This window comes from Perognathus longimembris, chromosome 24, assembly GCF_023159225.1.
Source record: "Perognathus longimembris pacificus isolate PPM17 chromosome 24, ASM2315922v1, whole genome shotgun sequence".
Taxonomy (NCBI): Eukaryota; Metazoa; Chordata; class Mammalia; order Rodentia; family Heteromyidae; genus Perognathus; species Perognathus longimembris.
The window spans coordinates 6,618,745-6,640,810 of record NC_063184.1 but is presented as its reverse complement, the minus strand read 5'-3'; the positions used below and the strand labels follow the sequence as shown (position 1 = coordinate 6,640,810).

Below are 22,066 nucleotides of genomic sequence, written 5' to 3'. Positions count from 1 at the left end.
GATTAGCCTTCCTGATAAAAAGTCAAAAACAGTACGTAAGGCACTGAGTTTATGCCCATATATACTAACACACACAAACACACGCACGAACACACACACACCCACCTATACCCATGTGAAAGCTATTATGTTGAATTCATTCTAGTTCAGAAAGCAAAAAGGGGCATATATTGCCTCATATATGAAAGGTAAACCTATATATGATAATGAAATATGAAGCAGAAAACACACACATGTCTCTCCCTCTCGCTCTATCTCTCTATATATGTATATGTATATGAATAAGGTGTAAAGTATTATATATGTATATATATGTATATATATATATGAGGAATTCCATGGTATAACTTCTTTAATTAACCAACCACATAAAAAATTAACACCAGAAAATAATTAAGCGCATTTTGTCTGCAGGACATAGGTGTTAAGGAAATATGGAAAGCATCAGAGAAATAGGGAGTAGATTGGTGAGCAAATAGAACATAATATTCAATGTATGTATGTCAAAATGCCACTAGGAAAGTCAGGGAATGGGCAAAGTTGATATACATGGGAGGAGTTGATGGAAATAGTGACTAAGATCAAGAGGCATTGTACAAAAAGAACTGATAGCTTGTAAAGTGATTAAAAATACTTTTTCAAAAACTAATAGAAATGCTTATATTCCACCTACTTCAGCTAGTTACTTTATATACTTTATGACTGAGATTATGATGGATTTAAATCTTCTCATTCTGGGAGCATCCATTTTTCATTCCCTTTAGCTTACCTTTCGGCCTTTTGAACGTACCCTGAGAAAACATAACAAGTTTCCAGCTCTCTATCAGATGGCCCCAAAGGACACATTACTAGACACTGCCATGATCTTCTTACTGCTTCACTTCAGCTGGAACTGGGTGGGACTGTTAACATCACGAGATGAGCATGGTTTGTGGAATCTTCCTGAATTGAAAGAAGAGATGGCCAAGAACAGTCTTGCAGCCTTTTGAGCTAGCAATCCCACATACTTTTATAACACATGCATTAAAAATCATGGCAGTTTATAACAAGGTACAAAATCATCAGCAAATGTCTTCATTATATATGGTGATAATGAATCCCTACTAATGTCCCATGTTGTGCAATTTTTAATAAAAGGCCAAGTTTGTATCCTGAATTCACAGCAGGATTTGACAATGAGATGGAAATATTTCCTTCTAGGTTCACTTCATGTCCCTCTCATGTTTTTATACCATGACCCAGATGTTTCTGGATTCACAGATTGTTTCAAGTCAGTGATCCCTTCCACATACCCAGAAGACTTTTTCCTTTCTAGGCTGTGGTTTCTCTCCTTTAATTGCTCATATTCTGAGTCTGACTGTATAACATGGGAGAACTGTCCACATTAAGATTAACTGTATGTTTCTTAGGCACACTTTTGACATGACTATGTCTGAAGACAGTTACAATATATACAACACTATGTATGTTATGGCCCATGCTCTCCATGCGATGCTTCTTCATCAAGCAGATGTACAAACCAAGGGAAACATAATAGGGACAGTGCCTTCCTCTGCACAGTTAAGGCCTTCTGTCTTGGATGGCACAAACCATAAAGAAAGTCACTTCCTACATAGATTCTTTACCATATAAAATTAAAATATTGTATGTATTTTTCCAACACACAAGAAATAATATTTGTTTAAATGCATGAGAGGTACTCTGGACATGTATTTTCATTCTCTTAAGGAAAAGTGGGAGATAATGAGGGTCATGTTCCATGTTTTATAAATTCTTCTAATTTCAAATGGCCTCAATGTATTCGCGGCAGGTGTTTTGAAAACTGTAAATTCACCTTTCCCTATCAGTCTTGTTTGTAATAGTAAATGATGACCTACTAAACATAATTGTCCATATATTTCATGAGGGATCTAGGTTCATTCTACCTTAGTTATTAAAATTTAGTCAACCTCCACCTGGAAACATTCACAAAATAAGTGATTATGGAAAAGTGTAGCAATGCAACTGAGAATCATCTCTTTCATGACTATTTAGATGTACTGGGTTTCTCTTGAAAAGACATTATTACTTTGTTGAGTGAAAAGGATTCAGCAGGATTATTTTTATTCCTCTGTGGATTTTCTTCTGGGATATTTCATTAGGTGGTTCTGTTATTACTGCATTCTGAATCAGAAGTTAAAGATAATAAGGAACTTGTTTTCTTCAATTTTTCTGCCTTAACTTGGAATAGACTTCACCATAAGATGATGAATCTCTTTTAACTGCACTCTTTTCTGAAGAACATCCAATTTCACAATCCTGTTGAAGATCAGGTGATTTTGGATGAGAAAACAAAATTGGAGGCAGAACATGACATTGTGAACATTTGGAATTTCCAAGAAGGTCTTGAAATTGAGGGGACAATAGGAAACGTTTTCTCCATATGCTCATCAACTCTCATTATATGAAGGTATGATACACAGGACCATAGCATCTACAGAGGTGGGTGGGATTTAATTGTGATGATTTTAAGGACATATAAGTAAGCAAAATTCACCCTTAAAATGTATATCTGTTTGGATGTCAGCAACCTACTCCAGTAATACTAGATACTTTCGTGGCTGAGATACAAATATTTTCGACTGAAGGCAGTCCAAGCAGGAACTTCTGTGGAACTCATTTAACCATCTTAAAGCAGGGTTGAGTGTTAGTGACTTATTCCAGCAATCCTATCTACTCAGGAGGAAGATATCATCAGATCTAATATTACAGATCTGTTTGAAGTTCCACCTGCCAGATAAGTCTTTGGGACTCTTATCTTAATTGGCAAACAGAAACCTCAGGTGGAACTGTGGATCAAGTTTTAGAGTACTAATATTGAGCAAAACAAAAGCCCAAGGAAAATGTACATACCCTAAGATCAAACCCCAAGACCAGCACCAAAAGAATAAAAAGGAAATTAACAGTCTCCAAATGTTAATTCAGAATAGTGTCATAAAAATATGTTGCATATTGCTTAACAAATGCTTAACACTGTGACAAAGTACCCAAGGAATCACTTTATGTGGTTGCAAGGTTTATTTTGCTTCCTTCTGTGGAGGTTTCTTTCAAGGGTTAGTTGACCTGCTAGTCATCTTTGGTGAGAGGAATCCTTGAGAATCTGTTCAGAAGATTCTCACTTATGGCCACTCAAAAACTAAGAAGATATGGTGCATATGGGGATCATATAACCTATAATAGGGAGATATGTGCTCTACCTTTCAGCATACTATTAAAATTTCAAGGAAGTCCATAGTGCTGGCTACTAGGACTTATATTCTCACTGTGACTCTCTACTTTTAAAGCTCACATACTAATCAATAGTACAACAGACTGGAGATCAAGGATATAGCATATAAGCCTTTTATGGTCATATGATTGACAATCTATAACAGCATTCAACTAACTGACTGACTTATGTGTATAGAAATAATATGCTTAATATTCCGGTATTTTAAAACAATGGATTTTTAGAGTATTATACAGAAGTCTAAATAGTTACTCACATATATCTGATTTCCTTAGACTCCCCACTCTGTCTGCAGTGAGAATTGTGGTCCTATATTCAGGAAATCCACACTGAAGGGAAAGTCTCTCTGTTGGTTTGATTGCACTTCTTTTTTTTTTTTTTTACTGTTTAAGGAATTTTATTAAAGCAAGAATTTTATAATCCAAATTACGTTTCCTCACACAGTTATCAATTCTGTTACTTAGAACTGACATCCTGAGCTACTCCACAGTAAAGAATTACAAAATTAAAGAAAGGAATGCTTTAAATTTTTGTACTTTGCTGAAAATTCTTTTTCCCAGGGTCTATAAAACATTAATTTGTTTTTATATTTTACTATTTTTTGTAGGTTTTTTGTTGTTTTTAAATCAAGTAATCTAGGACTAGCACTGTTTGCTAGACCTGGCATTTGCTCGGTACATAAGGTTCAAAGTTTCCTTTCCTTTTTTATTGATTTTATACTTTGCAATGTTTTTTTCATAATATTTAGGTTTTTCAATGTTTAGATATTTTTCTTCGGTGAAGCACAAGTTTCTTTTCATGGTCCCTGATCAATTTTTTAAACAGTTGGAACACCAGTGGCGCTGTTGACTGCTTCCTGGGCAGCCTCTTTAGCTTCATGGGCTTGTAGTACAGCTACAGCTTCATCAACCTTAGAACGCAGAGACTCTAGAGACTCATATGAAGTAATTCTGAATTATCTATCTCCAACAACATGCCAGTGATTTTTACCAGCAAGAGTAGGGTGCATGGCTTGGATAAGAGGAAACAGCCTTTCACCCAACATTTGCTTTTGCTCTTGAGGGGGGCAGATGCCAACATGGAAGCAGTCAAAGGTTCCTGACCTTGTACATGAACAGCAGGCTGGTGCATGGTAACTTGTGGCTGTGCATTAAGATGTTGCTGAGGATTGCAGACTCCTGCAGCATATTTATACTGGGGAATGGTGCGGACAGCAGGAGTGGCTGCAGCAGCAGCAGCTGCAGGACGTGGACCCATTGTTTGTGTTGATGTGTTAGCAACACGCTGTGTGGACATGACTCATGGAATCTGTGAAGAAGCTGGTCTCATAGTACTAAATGGTGGTCTAGGAGCGGCTGGGCAGATAGCACTGGGCATATTTTGAAATGGATGAGGTCTGGCACTCTGAGATGTCCAGCGAGGACTTGGTCTTAGTTGAGCAATTTGGCTAGGAGGATAGTATGCAGCACAGTTCAGAGTCTGTGGGATAGCTGCCATGAAGTAACCTGAAGGAGGTGCTGGCTGGTAGGGGTTGATTACAGGGTTGGGCACAGCTTACACTTGCCATTCTCTGCGTATAGTAGTTAGTGAGGTGAGCTTGGCGCTCTTCTTTGTGCTGAGCTAAAGCTACATAGAGTGGCTTTGTGGCCACAATTCTACCATTCATTTCTGTAACTGCTTTAGTGGCTTCTTCTGAGGAGGAGAAACATACAAACCCAAACCCTTTGCTTCGACCACTTTCCATCATAACCTTTGCACTAGTGATTGTACCAAATGGAGAAAACTCTTTCCGGAGACGTTCATCATCAATACCATCATCAAGATTTTTCACATAAAGGTTAACACCCTGGTATCTGGTGATCCTATCTTGGTTCATCTGCTCAAATTTGTGCTTCAGTTCTGTCTGTCGTTCCACTTTTTTTCTGAGCTCGACCAACGTAAATTTGTTTTCCATTGAGCTCCTTCCGTTCTTCTCATCCACAGCTTTCTGTGCATCTTCATGCCTTTCAAAGCTTACAAATCCAAATCCTTTGGATTTCCCACTTTCATCAGTCATTACTTTCACACTTAAGGCAGGTCCAAACTTGCCAAAGAGTTCCTTAAGGTGCTCATCATCCATGTCTTCTCCAAAATTCTTGATGTAAACATTGGTGAATTCTTTTGCCCTAGCTCCAAGTTCTGCTTCTCGTTCCTTACGAGACATTCTAAATGTATGATTCAATCTAGTAATATAATGCAATGATACATCCACCATTGATATATTCTCTTTATGGTTTTCTGAGAATATGTGACTCTCTTTTCCCCCAAATTAAAACAGTAATGTAAAACTACGTTTGCATTTTCTCAGCTGGGAAAATACATGAAACACAGAATCCATGAAAAGACCTCAGTTTTCTTGGAGCACATAGAAATTTTAGGACAGTGAATTTGCTGATATAGTATTCAACAGAAACTCTGAATCACCATGTAAGGTATGGCCCAAGCAACATAATGTCATATGGATGGTGGTCACAAGATGTGCCACATTGCAATGCCACAATGAAACACTGTTAGTGTGCCTTGTTAGATTTGCAGTAACTTGCTCTCCTTTCTGTTCATTCTGCGTCTGTGTCTGTGTGTGTGTGCACATACTTTTCAGTACCATTTCTTAAACTTGAATAATGGGTGCTATCTCTTAGCTGTTTCACAACATGCTAATAGTCTGCCAGTTGAACCACTATGCTACTTTCATTTTTTGTGTCATAACTTGAGGTTAGAGTCCTGTGGACTTACAGCCTGCACTAGCTTTGAACTGCAATCTTCATATCTCTATTGCACAAATAGCTAAGATTATAGACATGAAGATCCATCACCAAACTTCTGTTCAAGTTTTTTTTAAGATGATAAAGGTCTGATAAGTACAATGTAGTTCTTGTTAGAAAAAAATCACAATTTCTAATCATGAAAGAAACCTAGTACAGCACAAGGGAATACAAGTCTATGAATTTATTTGACGATTTCAATGCAACTGCAGCTCTGCCAGACAGAAAAGCAGAATTTAGTAATGATGGAGCTCAACAGCTATGAATGCGCTTGATCTATACCAGAAAATTCTTCATACAATAGCTTGAGAATGAACACCCTTTGTCAAATACTATGGAATGGCCCCATATATGTCCTATGTTCTCTGCTGTAATGAAGCTGTATCCTTAACTACTCTAAGATTATATAAATCAATCTCTGCAATTCCCAGAGAAGGAATTCTATCAGTGAGAGTTGCAAGTTCCTGGAAGTAAAACTCCTTGTGCTTCCAAAGGGTTCAGTCTTCTCTCAAAGGACTTCCTTCCTGTTCATATCATAGTTGAGGTGTGTGTGTGTGTGTGTGTGTGTGTGTGTGTGTGTGTGTGTTTGTTTGTACCACATTTTCCTGATCCACTCGTCTACTGAGGGGCATCTAGATTGGTTCCATGTTTTAGCAATGACAAGTTGTTCTGCGTAAACATAGTTGTGCTGGTGGCTTTAGTGTGGTCTTCCTTGAAGTACTTCCTTATTCTCCTCTCCCCTTCTTCCCTCCCTTCCTCCCTCCCTCTCACCCTCCCTCCTCCATCCAATCCTCTTTTCCTTCAATCCTCCCTCCCTCCCTTTCTTCCTCATTCCCTCCCATCCACCCTCCCTCCCTCCCTCCCACTCTTCCTTCCTTTACTCTCCCCCTCCCTCTGCCAGGTTTCCTCCCTAATGGGCTTCCCTTTGTCTTTCACTTGCCTCAATACTGTGGGAGGAATGAAGCCCAGCCCAATGTTGAATAGCATGGAAGAAAGCGAACATTCTTATCTGATTCCAGGATTTAGAAGGAATGGTTTCAAATGTTCACCCTGGAATATGTGTACTGGAAGTTTGACCAAAACAGACTTTACCACGTGGAGAAAGTTTTCACTTATTCTTAGCTCACTAGAGCTTTGAACTTCAAAGTGTCCTGGGTCTTACAAAAGGCCTTTTCTGCTAGTACCCAAATGATCCTGCCCATCTTGCCTGTAATTGGGTTAATTTGTGGCAATTATTGATTTACATACATTGAACTAGCCTTGCTTGCCTAAGTTGAATCATTTGCCTGCCGTGTCTTAGTATGGAGTAGGTTAATTCGGTTAGCTGAATTCTGTTTCACTGAGAATCCTTGATTTGAGGATCCTTGAAGTGATAGCTAGATCATCAGATCTTTTAAGGTTGTTTCTGTGAATGTGCTCACTCTGGGCATAAGGAGTATGACAAAAGATCTAGGAATGGAAACAGAAGACAAAGCTTGGGAGGCAGTCAAGGAACATCGATCTCAGGCAACATTCTGTACTGTGGAGGCATTATGCATTCACCCAGGTCTAAGGTTTTCAGTTGCAATTGGGGCATTTACATGTATTTCTATTAAGACTAGCAAAAGTCTCCCTCACTTTGATAAAAGGTGATAATAGAGATACTCAGGCATTATAGATGCCCATGTGTCCAAGCACACCTATAAAAAGGGGTGTGGAAGCCCAAACTTGATCCATCCAGTCCTACAAGAGTGAATTTCGAGCCACCACTTGTCAGAATGAGGGCTGTTGGGGTTGGCCTATTAACGGTATGTAGGTTGGAACATACCAGATGGGGAGGTCTGCATTGATATTTGGCAGGCCATAAGGCATTTAATAAAAAAGGGCTAGAAACAGGAAGTACTGAATCTTCACAACCAGAGAGGAACTGACCACCTGGCAAGGACTGGGTGTCACCCCAGCTCACTTTTTTTTTTTCTCTGTTCTTTGTGGAACTGAGGATCAAATAAAAGTTGTTGCACTTACTAGGCAAGTATTCTGGCACTGAGCTACATCCCAGCACATCCACCTGGCCTTTTGTATGTCTCATATTTGCCTATTTTGTGTGAAACCTGATTGTATCTAACGCAGAAGTTCTTCTGGTCCTGCGGGATTGGAAATTCTTTTTGGCACAAACTTGGTAGTGATGCCAACCATCAGCTCCCTTAGCCCTCTTCAAATTTTCTTGGCCTTTATTGGTATGACTTGCTCCAAGAGGATGAAAAGCCACAAAGCAACAAACCAATAGGATAAGGAAGAGCTCCTGCAGCAACAGGGGTTTAGTTCAATGCTTCCCTGTTGTATTCTATTTCCTAGAAGTCCTTGGCTTCTGTGGCTTCAAGTTGGGAGAGAATGAATCCAGGGTGTTGCGTGAGGATTTTCCAGAGATTCCTTTTAGGTGATACAATTGTCTCGTAGAAACATGGTGGATATTTCTGTGAAGGAAATTTCTACACCTAATGCTCCAATGTTTTAAGTTCCTTCCCATCGTATTTTTTCTTTAATCATTTTGTTTCAAAGGGCAAGTTAGAACTTTTAAGTGATATATCTGTCTTTTTTTTTTTTAACCAGTTGTGGAGCCGGAGACTGAGGACCTTAGCACTGTCCCTGGCTTCTTTTGCTTAAAGGTAGCATTCTACCAGTTGAGCCATAGAGCCACTTCTGGCTTTTTCTGTATATGTGGTACTGAGAAATCAAACCCAGGCCTTCATGCATGGTAGGCAAGCACTCTACCACTAAGCCACATTCCCACTCCTGACATATCAGTCTTAAAGAGGAATAATGACATGCTGGAGGTTCAGCCTTTATGATTATCAACAGATCCAGTATTGAGGCAATAGTAAATGGTCTGTCCGAAATGGTGTTCTGTGTCTTCAGGTACTGTGCACCTTCCATCCATTTCACACTATTTAGCTATTTGCTTGGCTTTTTTGCTCCAGGATGGCACACTCCTACTTGAGCCTCCTCCACTTTTCCAGCTTTTCCACTTAACAGGAGATAGGTCTGAATAACGCTTCTCAGATATCTCAATCTCTGGAGTAGCTAAGATTTTAGGCATGAGCCAGCAGTGCCAACTTCCTAAGCTAAAGATTGTTATAATAAAGACAAATCTGACCCATGAAGTATTTTGGTAGCCCCCAGGCCACACTATGTGTTAACCTCCATCCCCACTCTCCCTCTGTTTCTACTACGCCATCTGTGTATCTTCCTTAAGTATTGGGGGTCTGAACTTGAGGTTTTGTGCTTGATAAACAGGAATACTTCCACTCAGCCATGCCTCCAGATCATTTTTAGTTGGTTATTTCTTAAAGAGGAATTCATTTCCTGCCTAGAGGTGTGCCTGAACTTGAATCCTTCCAGTTTTTGCTTCACATCATAACTGGGATGATAGGTGGGGGCTATCACTCCCAGCTACTTCCAGTGAGATGGAGTCTTGTGGATTTTTCTGTCCTGGCTGGTCTGGAACTATGATCTGTCTGATCCTAATCTCCTGAGTCATTGGAATTACAAGAATGTGTCTCTACACACTGCCATGTAATTTTCACTTTGTTGTTGTTATTGTTGTCCATCCTGGTACTTGAACTCAGGTGCTCAGCAGTGTTCTTGAGCTTCTTTGCTCCAGGGTATCACTGGAACCACAAGGCCATTTCCAGCTCTTTCTGTTTATGTGATACTGAGGAATTGAACTGAGGGCTTCATGCATGCTAGGAGAACAATCTACCATTAAGCCACATTCCCAGCCTGGGATTTTCAATTTTAATGGCCACATACCTTTTTAGTGAATAGTTTTGTAACATTTCTTGTGTTTTGACTTCTATGATCTTATGTACTGGTACAAATGTATCAATGAGCACATATGTGAATCATGATTTGTTTTCCTTACAAATAACTCGCTTAGAGGGCAAAATCAATCATGCTGTTTAATGTACATATAAGAAAACACAATGGAAAACATCAGGGTGGGGTTAGGAAAGATGATGATGATTTGATTGAAGGGGCAAAATTTACTAAGATTCATTGTCTTTATAAAGTGACACATTGAATTGACATCGCCTTGTACACCAATTCAAGATAACAGAGATAAAGAAATTTAAACATTAAAAAAAAGGAAAATAGATACATCCCTTTGGGTTTTTGAAATTTCAGAGACTACAATTTAATACAACTCTTAACACAGAATTTTCACCAGACGGGATCCCAGAGCATTGAAAAATCAGAAGCAAGTTGGCTTAGGAAGCCTCATTGCCTCTCATTTTACACACATAACTAACCTGTATTTATTTCCAAATGAACAATGTTGGAGTAATGCCAATTGAACCAAAAGCTTGTATCAAAGCTTGTAAGAAATCTTGTATCAAAATAAATTTCCAACACAGACAAGAAAGTTACTTAGCAAGTACATGTAAGCCAAAATATTTGCTGATGCACATGAGGGCCAACATCCCTTGTCAGCATAAAGCTGCAAAGCCAGCTTGAGGAAAAGCTGCAGTGACCTTCATTTCTATGTTCATGATTAAGCCTTACAGCTGATTCTCAGTGTGTAAGTCAAGGTAGTCCATGCTTATCATTCCAGCTTTGCAGGAAAGGAAAAAGCAAAGAATTAAGACTCTCAGGTGGGATTTATGCTTTCCCATGTATCTCTCCAGTACCTCCCAGAACTGCAAGAACACTGGTCTGTCCAGATGATGTTTGTGAGAGTTGACTTCTGATGGGGTTACAGGCCATTTCTGGACATTTTTGTCTAGAGAAACTTCATAATACTTGAGATGGAAGGCTTGAATTTTAGCAAAAATGCCAACTGGTGATCCATCAGACAAAAGCCATGGCCAGCCTTTGAACTGCCATGCAGGACCTTGAACAAACACTGCCACATCCCAGTCCTAGTCTTGAGGCATAAGTTTAAGGGGCTGGTCAACCACTTTATAAGGTACTGTGAAACTAACTGCAGGGCCCCCTGGCTTTATCTGATGTTTTGTTCTCACTAGCAGAATTTCCTGCTATTGTTGACAACCTTATTTCTTCTTTTCATCAGATGAGACAAATGTCAGTCAGATCCTGCAGAAGGTCTTTCACATTTAGCATGGTAATTAAAGAAGTGGCAATTGCAGGGTAATATGATAATGGGTGCCTGCAATCCTTCTTTCTGTTTTGGGGGATGCAGGGGGTTTTAGTCTCCCGCACTCCCCTGTCCTGCAGGAGAGATGGGAAAGGGTACCCCATGTGGACGGGTTCAGGAAGAGGAGAAAGGGGGCTGAAAGACCACCACCCAGCCCTCTTCTCCACAGAGGACAAACAGGCAGTCTAGGAGCAGGTCGAGCCAAAATCATTTAATCAGGAAATGATTTGTTCTTTTACACAGGGTGGAGGGCGGCGGAAGGGGAGGGATACCTGCACCTATGTAGGGTTGTGATTTAGCCTGAGCTGTCCATCAGAGGTGACATCACAGGACTTCCCCCAGGAGTGGTCGCCATGGACCACAGGACTTCCTTGTGGGTCCTCCCTCTGCGCCACCTTGGTGCTACGCGGGTTGAGGCGGGAGGTGGGGCTGGTTATAGCCGCCTTTCCAGTTCTGGCTTGAGAGGGCAGGCATAGCAACCAGCCATGTGGCCCCAGGGCTGGGAAAAGAGGCGGGGCCGGCTAGGAATACCTCTTAACACTGTAAACTAGTGCCCCACATCTCCCCCTTCTGTTTTTAAAACAGCAGGAGGCACCCTACTCGAGAATGTGCCTGTCTTAGGTTGCCCCCCCAGGAGAGGTAGTACCCGTCCTTGGCTAACAGCCTAGCTCTTCAGGCAAACCTACCTGCAGGGCCTGCCAGCCCAGTGAAAGAACTTGGGGAGAGTGGAATTGGCACTCAAGCAAAAGCCCTGTTATTTCAGCCTCATACCTATACACCCCGGTAAGCTGCGGATCCTGGTGGGCATGGTGACCAACCTCATAGGGTTTCCAAATGGCTAAAAGCAGCACAATGCTGCCAGATCACTGTTCACTGGACAGCTCTGGCTTATTGCTTAAGAATTAGGGAAAACCTACTTGCCCTAGCAAAAGGCAATGTAAACATGATGCAAATGTGGACATAAGGCAAATGTAAACATAAGACAATTGTAAACATGTGGCAGATGTAAACATAAACATAAGGCAAATGGGGGGGCCTCTCCTACAAAGGGGAGTAAGTGAGGGAGCCACCCATATGGCTCAGTCCAGGAAAATGGGAGTTTTAGTCCGTTTCTGTGCTACTCAAGGTAACACAGGCAGCATTCCCCTCCTCTGGCGTTGAGGTAGAAGCAGGTTCAGGCTCTGGTGACTCTGGAGGTCCATGGCAGCCAAGATTCTGGTAACTTAATTCATGGGGTTAGTAAACATTTATCATAAACATTGAGGTAAGGTGCCAAACCCTTATGCCTATTTTCCTCCAACATGAACCCCTAAACTCAGCAGCAGGGTGAAAGGCAAAAAGGAAACAACAGTGCAATACCCCATTCCAGTCCTTGTGCAAAGCTGTAGGCAACATCGCCACAGTAAAACATTGCGCCACGAAAGACCAAAGGCAGAGTCCAGCAAATAAGCAGGGCCAGATGCTGGAAGGAGGTCGGGGGCGTGGGCTGTCTCCTTTGTGGTCCACCACTGATGCACGCAGGCAGGTTTCCTGTATTTCCAGGGAGGAACAGGGAGAAATCCACCACGGTCTTTTATTTTTTTATAGAGAGAACGAGGAGAAGACGTTCCTCAAGAGCGAGTGCTCTTGGGTAGTTATTCTGATGAAGAATACTTTAAGTCCCTTGCTGGTATCCAGATTGGACTCAGTTCCCCAATCGGTAAAACACACCCAAAGCCCCTTCCCACACTGATAAGTGGGTCAGGACCCTGCCATGATCCAGTAAGGGGATCCTTCCAATGGACTTCCACCTTTAAATAAGGTGTCTGATTTGACCAATGTCTCTGAAAAGCCGTTAGGGGTTGATCTTTGGGGAAATTTAAAATATTTAATGTAAGCATGGCTATTCTTAACTTAGGTCATGGGGGCTGCTCCTCCCCTTTTGTTTTAATAATTGGTCCTTTAGAGTCCTATTATGCCCCTCGATTATGGCTTGACCTCTTGGATTGTACAGTATTCCAGTGGTGTGTTTAATATTCCATATCTGAAAAAATTTCTGCAATGGTTTGCTTATAACGCAGGGCCCATTGTCTGTCTTTACCTGTAGGAGAATCCCCAGGATGGCAAAACATTGTAAGAAATGGCTTTCAGCATGCTGGGCCCTTTCACCCGAATGGGCAGTTGCCCAACAGGCATGTGAGTGGGTGTCTATGGACATAAATATATATTTTAATTTTCCAAAGGAAGCATAGTGGGTTACATTGGTTTACCAGATAACATTAGGCTTAAGGCCTCTGGGGTTAACTCCAGGAGATTGCAGAGGCAGGACCTCCAGAAATGGCATACATGATCTGCATGTCCTTATGATCTTTTTGAAATCCTTTACAGGGACTAAGGGAAATCTTTGATGTAACCCTCTCCAATTTAAATGCGTATGCTCATGGAGTCCTTGACTCATTTGAAAATTTTTAGGCTGTGCAGTGGCTGTAGCTATAATAGTCCCATTAGTGGCCAGATGATCGGCCATACGGTTACCTTGTGCCAGGTTTCCAGGTAGTTCTTGGTGTCCACGTAGATACTACAAGAAGATAGGCTCAGCCCGATTCTTTAGTAAAGACCTGACTTGGATCATCAGGGGAGTAATTGGATTTTTATCTAATTTAATATATGAGGACACTAGGGTTGGTAACAAATTAACCACATATAAACTGTCAGAAAACAGGTTCATCAGCTGCTGAACATCGGTTAGGGCCAGGGCAACTGCGTACAGCTCCTTAAACTGTGCACACCCTGCAACTGGCTCAAAATAGTGGGTGCCCTCTTCTCTATTGGCAGGGGAGGAGGTGGAGTATACCACCACGGCAGACCCCAATTTCCTCCATTAGTAAAAGCATTCACAGCTTTGATAAGGGGTTTGGTAGAGAAAAGTATGGGGGGAGTCCACTATAACCTAGAAAATGAGGTCACCCATCTCAAAGTGCCATAATGGCAGTCCACCTTCCCCATGAAACCCTCCAAGGCACTAGACACCTGGTTGTGGTTCCTTCTAACCCACTCAAAGTCTGACAGCCGGTAGGGAATAAGTAGCACATCAGGATCCCGCCCATAATGTCTCAGGGAAGTGTCTCTACCCTTAATTACCAGGTCAGCTAGCTGGTCCAGCTGAGAATAAACCCTGGGAGCCCCTCCTACTGATGTATGCACCCATTGAAGAGGCTCACCTCACTGGGTAATAATGGTTGAGGAAAGCTCTGAGCTGGGAAGGATCCAAAGACAAAGAGGGCACTCGGGCTTATAATGAGCCAACTGTGCTATATTTAAGACCTTTTGGATTTTTTGGAATATTACTTGAAGTGATGGAGTTATTGTGATAACATCAGTGGGGGCTTTATCCTTTAAAGAGTCATAAAGCAGAAACAGCTCTTCCGTAGGCAGGTGAAGCCAAGGCCTTAGCCAGTTAATCTCACCTAACAGTTTTTGTAACTCCACCAAAGTACAGGATGACTGAAATGGTAATTGGGACTTCAGGGGGCAGAGTACAGCCCAAGCTCCGTCCCCAAAATCTTAAAGGGAGGCAAGGTCTGAACCTTGTCATCGGATATCTGCAATCCTCCCCTTTGTAGGAGTGTCTGAAGTTTTTCATAGGCAGCGCCCAACACCTGGGCGTCTGCCGCCCCAATAATGATGTCATCCATATATACATATAAAACTTCCAGGCTAGATTCACCTCCTCTGGTGCGGGGATGCTAAGCTTACTCCTTTATCAGTGTTTCCCTTTTCACCCTCTCCCCTAGGCGCCCGACCTGCGGGTGGACAAGGTGGAGCAAAGAGACACGGGCAAGCCTGAGGTGCATGTGGCCGAACAAGATCCCCTTTTCCTCCCTCCTTACCCACCAAAGAAGCCAGGCACACATGGATCTTGGAGAGGCTTCGGAGAGCAATCTGGTTTATTCAGGAGGGGCTTACAGTAATATAGTGATGATTAGGATAGAGCATGAGCTGGCGATAGGCTGGCAAGCTTGTATGTCCAAGAGCAGCTCCCAAGGACCTCCCTCATGGGCTAACGTCACTTCCCATAGTACTGCCTTCTGGGCAAAGCCCTCGAAAATGGAGCACACATGCTCACTGGCGCAAGGTAGGGTATGGTCTCAAAGCTACCCCTTCTGGTTCTGGACCCAAAAGAAGATAGGTGTGGCTTACTTCCACACTGCCCCAGGGCTGGAGGAAGGGCAGATTTTCTGGAGCTCTCTCATTGCCCTTCCCCCCTCAAGGCCAAGCTGAATCCCCAACATAAAACAATATCTGATTGGCTCCAAAGAGGTTGGAGGACCTGTGACACATAATATTGATAGAAGGCTGGACTGTTGGCCATGCCCTGAGGTAGAACCACACACTCATACCTTTGGTCTGGCCCCTGGTAGTTAACTAAGGGAATAGAGAAAGCAAACTTTTCACAGTCCTGTGGGTTAAGAGGAATGGAAAAACAACAATCCTTGATGTCTATTACAATAAGAGTCAGATTCCGAGGAATGGAGGGGATACACAGTAGCCCTCGAAAAGAGGTGCCTGAGAGAATCATCTGCTCATTAACTTTCCTTAGGTCCTGTAACATTCTCCATTTACCTGTAGCCTTTTGTATAACAAATACAGGACTGTTCCAAGGACTTAAGGAGGGTCTAATATGTCCTAGGGTCAATTGTTCTGATACTATTTCTCTTAATTTTTCTACTTTGTTTAGGGGGAGCGGCCACTGTTCCACCCATACTGGGGGGCCCGGGAGCCATCGAATGGCAGGGATGGTAGGAACAGTGGCCTCTAGGATTGGGGGTGAGGCCTCAAAAGGGGAACAGGAATCTTCTGCCTCTTGGCTTCAAAAGAAGGAACTCCCTGATAGTTGCCAAGGTTACCTGACAGGCCACGATCTGTGGTGATAAAGACCTCAGCTTCCCCCAAAATATCCTGTCCCAGAAGATTAGCTATTAAGCCGGATGCCACCAGGGGGCATACTTCTCTCTGTCTACCATCTACATCCCACCAGGAAAGCCAGTCCCTGGTTACCTCAGACCTAGCAAAACCCCCCACCCCCTTCAACGGAGGCACAGGGATCACCTTCCATTGTGGGGGGACCTCCTCCTTTCTTAATATTGTTTGGTCTGCTCCAGTGTCAATCAAGCATCGGAACCTTTTCCCTGCTATGAAGATATCTAATTGTGGCTTAACCCCCGGGACTATTGGCACTGTCCAGTGAACCCCAGCCGGGTCACTGGACTGGTTGCCTCCTTTGGGTGAGGAGGCTGGAGGGTGACCCACTACCAGTTTGAAGGCTTCCCCTCAATGTCAAATTTGGACCTACACTCCCTTTGCCAATGAAGTCCCTTCCTGCACTGGGGGCAGGGTGTTTTAGGTTGCTTCTTAGCCTGGCCTAAGGGCTGTCCTTGTGAGGCACCAGGTTTTACTCAGCCTGTAGGACACTCCCTCTTAAAGTGGCCCTGTTGGCCCCACCGAAAACACACCCCCTTGTGTGCCCTGCAGCAAGTAGCATGGGTGCATGAAGTCATCTGGGCCTGTAAGGCTGCAGCCAGTGACTGTGTCTGGTGGGCCTGAGTGCCAACATCCTTGGCGGCGACTATCCACCCTTGCATAGATTTATCCTTCATCTCTGCGCAGGCTAGTTTATGGTCTGTGGTCATTCCCTCCCAAACCAACATCTTAACGAACTGGTCCCGTAGGGGCCCAGGGGGGAAATTCCTTTGGAGGCTCTTTTCTACCCTGTCAATAAAGGTGGCGAGGTCTTCTGTAGCCCTTTGGGTAATTCCGGTTATCATGGGCTCCAAGGTGCCCTCCTCTAACCTTTTCCATGCCGCCAGTCCCAGGGTCTGCACCTGCTCTAGATAGGGGGCAGGAATAGCGGCCTATTGGAGGCCTGTAGAGAATTGATCATTGGACCCTGACAACATCTCCAAGGTTATGGGGACTGGGGGATCAGTGGCTTGATTTCTCTCAGCCTGAGCCTGGCATCGTCGGTAAAAAAAAAAAAAAGTCCATTTTAAAAACAGTTGGCTAGGAAGCACGGCCTTAGCTAAATTTTTCCAGTCCTAGTTGGTGCACTGTTAATGAGCCAGACCTTAGAGGATGGCTTCGGCCCAGGGTGAGTTAGGCTCATCCTCAGAAACTGCCTTTTTAAGATCTTTAAGGTCGTAGGTTTCCCAGGGGTACCACCGGGCCAGCCTATTGCGTCCCGGCTTAGCGTTCACTGGGAAGGTCATGCATGGTAAGTTTGAGCCGAAGCCATGAGCAGGCGGCTCAGCGGGCTCTCCCAGGCTCACACGATGTGGTGGGGAGCCTCCAGCAGGGGGTTTCGGTGGAGGCCATCCTCCACCTTGCCCATCCGCCATGTGTTCTGGGGCAGGGGCGTTTGGCTTGCGACCTGGGGAACTTGGCCCAGGCTCTTCCTTCCCCTCCCGGGCAGCGGGAGAGCTGCTTCCCACCCCTCCACGATGTTCCCTCCAAGATGCTTCCCTGGCTGAGTCTCTCTCCTTGGAGGGGCCTGGGGAGAGGCAAGCCTTAAGGGCAGAGAGGATCATGTAGAGCCCGGGAGGGGGCTCCATCCCTAAGCTAATTTCCTTCCATTTTACCATTTGTTCTACTCCATCCCAAGTAGCCATGCTGAAGAAGTCAGCAGACACCACCCAGGACGCCTGGGAGTCTGAGATCTCCAAACCTACATTTTGTAGCAGGAATCGCAGTGCTCTGAGCGCTCGGTCATCATGCTGAGGTTGCACCTGCCCCATCTTTTCGGGGGCCCCCCTCGGACTCTGATTGGCCTGGCCCGCCGAAAAGTTTTACCGGGGGGTTTTAGCCTCCCGCGCTCCCCTGTCCTGCAGGAGAGACAGGAAAGTGTACTCCAAGTGGACAGGTCCAGGAAGAGGATAAAGGGGGCTGACAGACCACCACCCAGCCCTCTTCTCCACAGAGGACAAATAGTCAGTCTGGGAGAAGGTCGAACCAAACTCATTTAATCAGGAAATGATTTGGTTTTTTTACACAGGTTGGAGGGCAGCGGAAAGGGAGGGATATGTGTACCTAAGTAGGGGATGTGATTTGATGCCTGAGCTGTGTCCATCAGGGGTGACGTCACGGGACTTCCCCCAGGGGCGGTCTCCATGGCCCACAGGACCGCCTTGTGGTTCCTCGCCTGGCACCATCTTGGTGCCACGCTGGCTGAAGCGGGAGGCAGGAGGTGGGACTGGTTATAGCCGCCTTTCAGGTTCCAGGCCGGAGAGGGTGGGCGTGGCTACCAGCCACGTGGCCCCAAGGCTGGGAAGAGAGGCGGGGCTGGCTAGGACCACCTCTTAACGCTGTAAAACAAAGCCCCACAGGGGAGGCCTTGCTTGAGAAACTGGTCTCTGTACATGCTGGGTTTCAGGAGTGTGAGACATGGGAGCAGATGCAATTTCCCTTAGAGATTTCAGTGTCATGCCATGGTAGGTGTTCACCATGTCGATTTGAAAATGTTCTGTTGCTTCTTTCCCTTTGAATCTCTCCTGGTCATATCTGTTGTAGGTAGCTGTTGCAGATGGTTTAGGAAGCAATGTGGGCACAACAGATGCTTCAAGTGGAGCTGATTGCTGCTGAGCTGTCCACCCTTCCTCTCTGGCTTTTATAGATTGAAGAATTGCAAAACTATTATTAGAAAAGTTTCTTGTGCTCTGCAAGACAGTTGTTCGTGTCCTCCACACCCTCTCTCTGCTGACAATGTCTTGGGTCGAGTCCACCTTGGCATCCACAAAACACCTCCGTTTAAGTGTAGTTATAGCATCCAGAGTCTTGATAGTCACTTTTTTCTTAGCCATCATTTTGGCTTTGATGGAAGCAATTTTTTCCACTGACATGCCTTTACACAAAGCCCTCATCTGTGAAATTGGCACAATTCCTTCTTTATGGCCCTGCAGCAAAGCAGCTAGTCTCTCTCTACCAGGGCAGATAGCCTCTTCCTCCTCAATTCGGGGTTTCTTTACTGGTGGTACAACTTCATGTGAAGCTGGTGTGACTTGAGTGAACCTCTGAAAAAATATTTCCAGGGGGACATTTCTGTCATACTTTTTGATGTTGGTGCTTCACTATTGAGATGCCCAAGGAGATCTTTTCGATCAGGTCTGGTAACCACCAGGATATTTTTTGAGCCAGCACATTGAGTATAATCTGAATGAGCAAGGTGCACGTTCTCAAGCAGAAATAAAAGAGCCTCCAATGTGTAGTATTCCTGGGCTGGTCTTCCTTCCTGGGCCTCCCAACCACATAGTTGGTCTTGACATTCTTGGGGTAGGAGAACTCGCCAAAGTTCACCTCATCTCCCTTCACCACAATCTCCTTCTTCTGGATGTTGTACTGTCGCAGGATGCTGAGCACATCAGCCATATTCCCACTGTAGCCACGACCCAGCCCTGGCCCTGGCGCTGCAGCTTAACTCAATGCATTTCCCCAGGGAGACCTTGCAAACCACCTAGGTGATCTTGTTCCTAGCAGGTGCCTTCACCTGGACTCTCTAGGCAGCTTCTTCCAAAGACCACACAACCTCAGTCTTTCCCTAGCTTTTATTCAGATCCAAGTGCTTGGGGACAGGGCGGGGTCTAAATTCCAATACAAAAAGATGGGATTAAGACATGTGCACAGGAAGTGGGTTTGCATTTTTCCCACCCTCCCTATTAAGTTCTCTTTTGTCTGTCTCTTGTCTTAATGGACTTGGAAGAAGGAATCCCAGCAGGATACTGAAGAGGGTTAGAGGAAGTGGACACCCTTGTCTGTGGCTGCATTTAGAAGTGGTCTAAGTTTTTTACTTTTGAGTATGTACACTGGAAGTTTGTCACAAATATTATGTGTACTAAGTTTCCAGGTATTCCCAGATTCTCCACAGATTTAAAATCACAGCATATTGGATCTTGTCTAAAAAGTTTCTCCACCTACCAAAATGTGATTTTTGTCTTTGTTTCTGTTGACATGTGGCAATTATTGATTTAAAAATGTTGAACTAAACTTGCATTTCTGGCATGACTCCTGCTTAATCGGGGTGTAAGACTTTAGTTTAGAAATGATTGATAAGTGCACTTCACGCTGCTTTTCCAGCCACTATTTGACACTGAAGCACTCTATGAAGCCTGTTTGGATACATATAGTCCTCCACTATGTAGTAGAAAACTACTTGCTCAAAATCATGGTAATTAGTATCAAACCTGGCAGTAGAGTGAATTTATCTCCGTATTTGTCTATTGGTATAAAATGCCAAGGTGACAATTGTAGATTTTTTTTGGATCTCATTTTGAATCTCCTGAAGGCTTAATTACTGTCTAACAAGTTCGCATCAGCCAGGGGTACAAGTGTAAAAAGGGATGTATTCGGTCACCAAGTCAGGTTGGATGTTAATGAGAGGATCCTTATTAACATCATCACTTAGCTAGTTGATATTGCACTATAACTTCAGGCTAAACAAATTATATAGCTCTTCTACTCAATATATGCTTTGGATATATGGTTCTGAGGATATTTAAGTGTTGATACAAAATCAGATGAATCCCATCTCTAAAAGGAACACAAAAATCTTAGTTTCTGAATTGCAGCCAAGGAGTGAAATGCAGATATTGAAGACTTATAGGTTTTAATGCTTCAACTTTATCCTTTATTTTGACAATCTCCTGAAGATCCATCATAGCTTGCTTAGGCCTCCTACTGTCAGTTGATCACACACACACACACACACACACACACACACACACACACACACACACCTTTCTTTTTCTGAAGTAGTCTTTTCTCCTTTGCCAGGGAAAAAGGATGACTGTTTCACATGATTGGAGCACTCTGTGTATGGCAGATGTAGTAATATGTGGATGTTGAGCAGAGTTCATTCAGTCCAGGTTTTACACCTAGAATAATGAGGTAAAATTCCATTGAGGGAAAAGTGCACTTAGGTCTGACTTGACAGTCTTCAGGTTGTCATTGATACCTGTGCATCTCTTTCTGCAGTGTCAGATTAGCCAAAACTGTAAAACTACTGCTAGCATCTAATGTCTATCTGGAATGGTTCAGGTTTATGAACTCTTGTGGGCTTGAGGATAAGTATAATCTGTGAGTGCTTAAATGGCTGAATGATCTGACCAGAGGTTTCAAAGCCTTGACTGGAGTTTTGTGAAAGTATTTTTGGGGAAAGTGGAGAATTTGTGTTTAAGATTTATGATTGAGTACAACTCCATAAAAGGTGATAGGAGACAACTATGAATCAGAGGAATCTGCACTCTTCGATGAGTGCCATATTTTCCCATATAAGACCTAATATGGGTGTAACGCCTGCCAAGGAATAACCATCTTATTCTTGTCTCCACTGAACATGGCTTGTCAATACTTTTATTTTCCTTCAGCATTGAAGTCCTAAGATTTCTTTCTCTTAAAGAAAAAGAAAAACAGCCATAGCAATGGGAGAGATAAAGCTAGGGGTATATGAGAGGACATAAGGAGTTCCTACCTGCTAGTAGTAAAATTCCAGCTTCATCTCATCCAGGATTTCCTATTCACCTAGACCCATGGTGCTTGAAACCCATGTACCATTTTTAAGTAAAAATATCTTAAGTAATTTCTTAAGTACTCACTAGGTACTGTGTGCAAAAGGAATGATAAAAGGTGTTGGTGGGGATGTGAGGGAAAAAGTGGTAGGGAGGGAAGAGGTGACATTGTTCAAAAACACAGGTACTAATTTCCTGACATAATGTAACAGAAACCCCTCTATACCTCATCTCTATAATAATTACAAAAGAATTAAAAGTTAAAGAAAAACCCAACCCTCAAAAGAAAAGAGAAAACTCAAAAGGTTTAGCATTAGAAAAGTTGTTTATT

The 22,066-nt window shown here is 43.3% G+C and overlaps 2 pseudogenes; both read right to left on the bottom strand.

Moving 5' to 3' along the window:
• Positions 1 to 4,085: 4,085 nt before the first annotated feature.
• On the bottom strand, positions 4,086 to 5,471 carry LOC125341350 (annotated as a pseudogene).
• A 5,136-nt stretch (positions 5,472 to 10,607) lies between these two features.
• On the bottom strand, positions 10,608 to 19,600 carry LOC125341349 (annotated as a pseudogene).
• Positions 19,601 to 22,066: the final 2,466 nt, after the last annotated feature.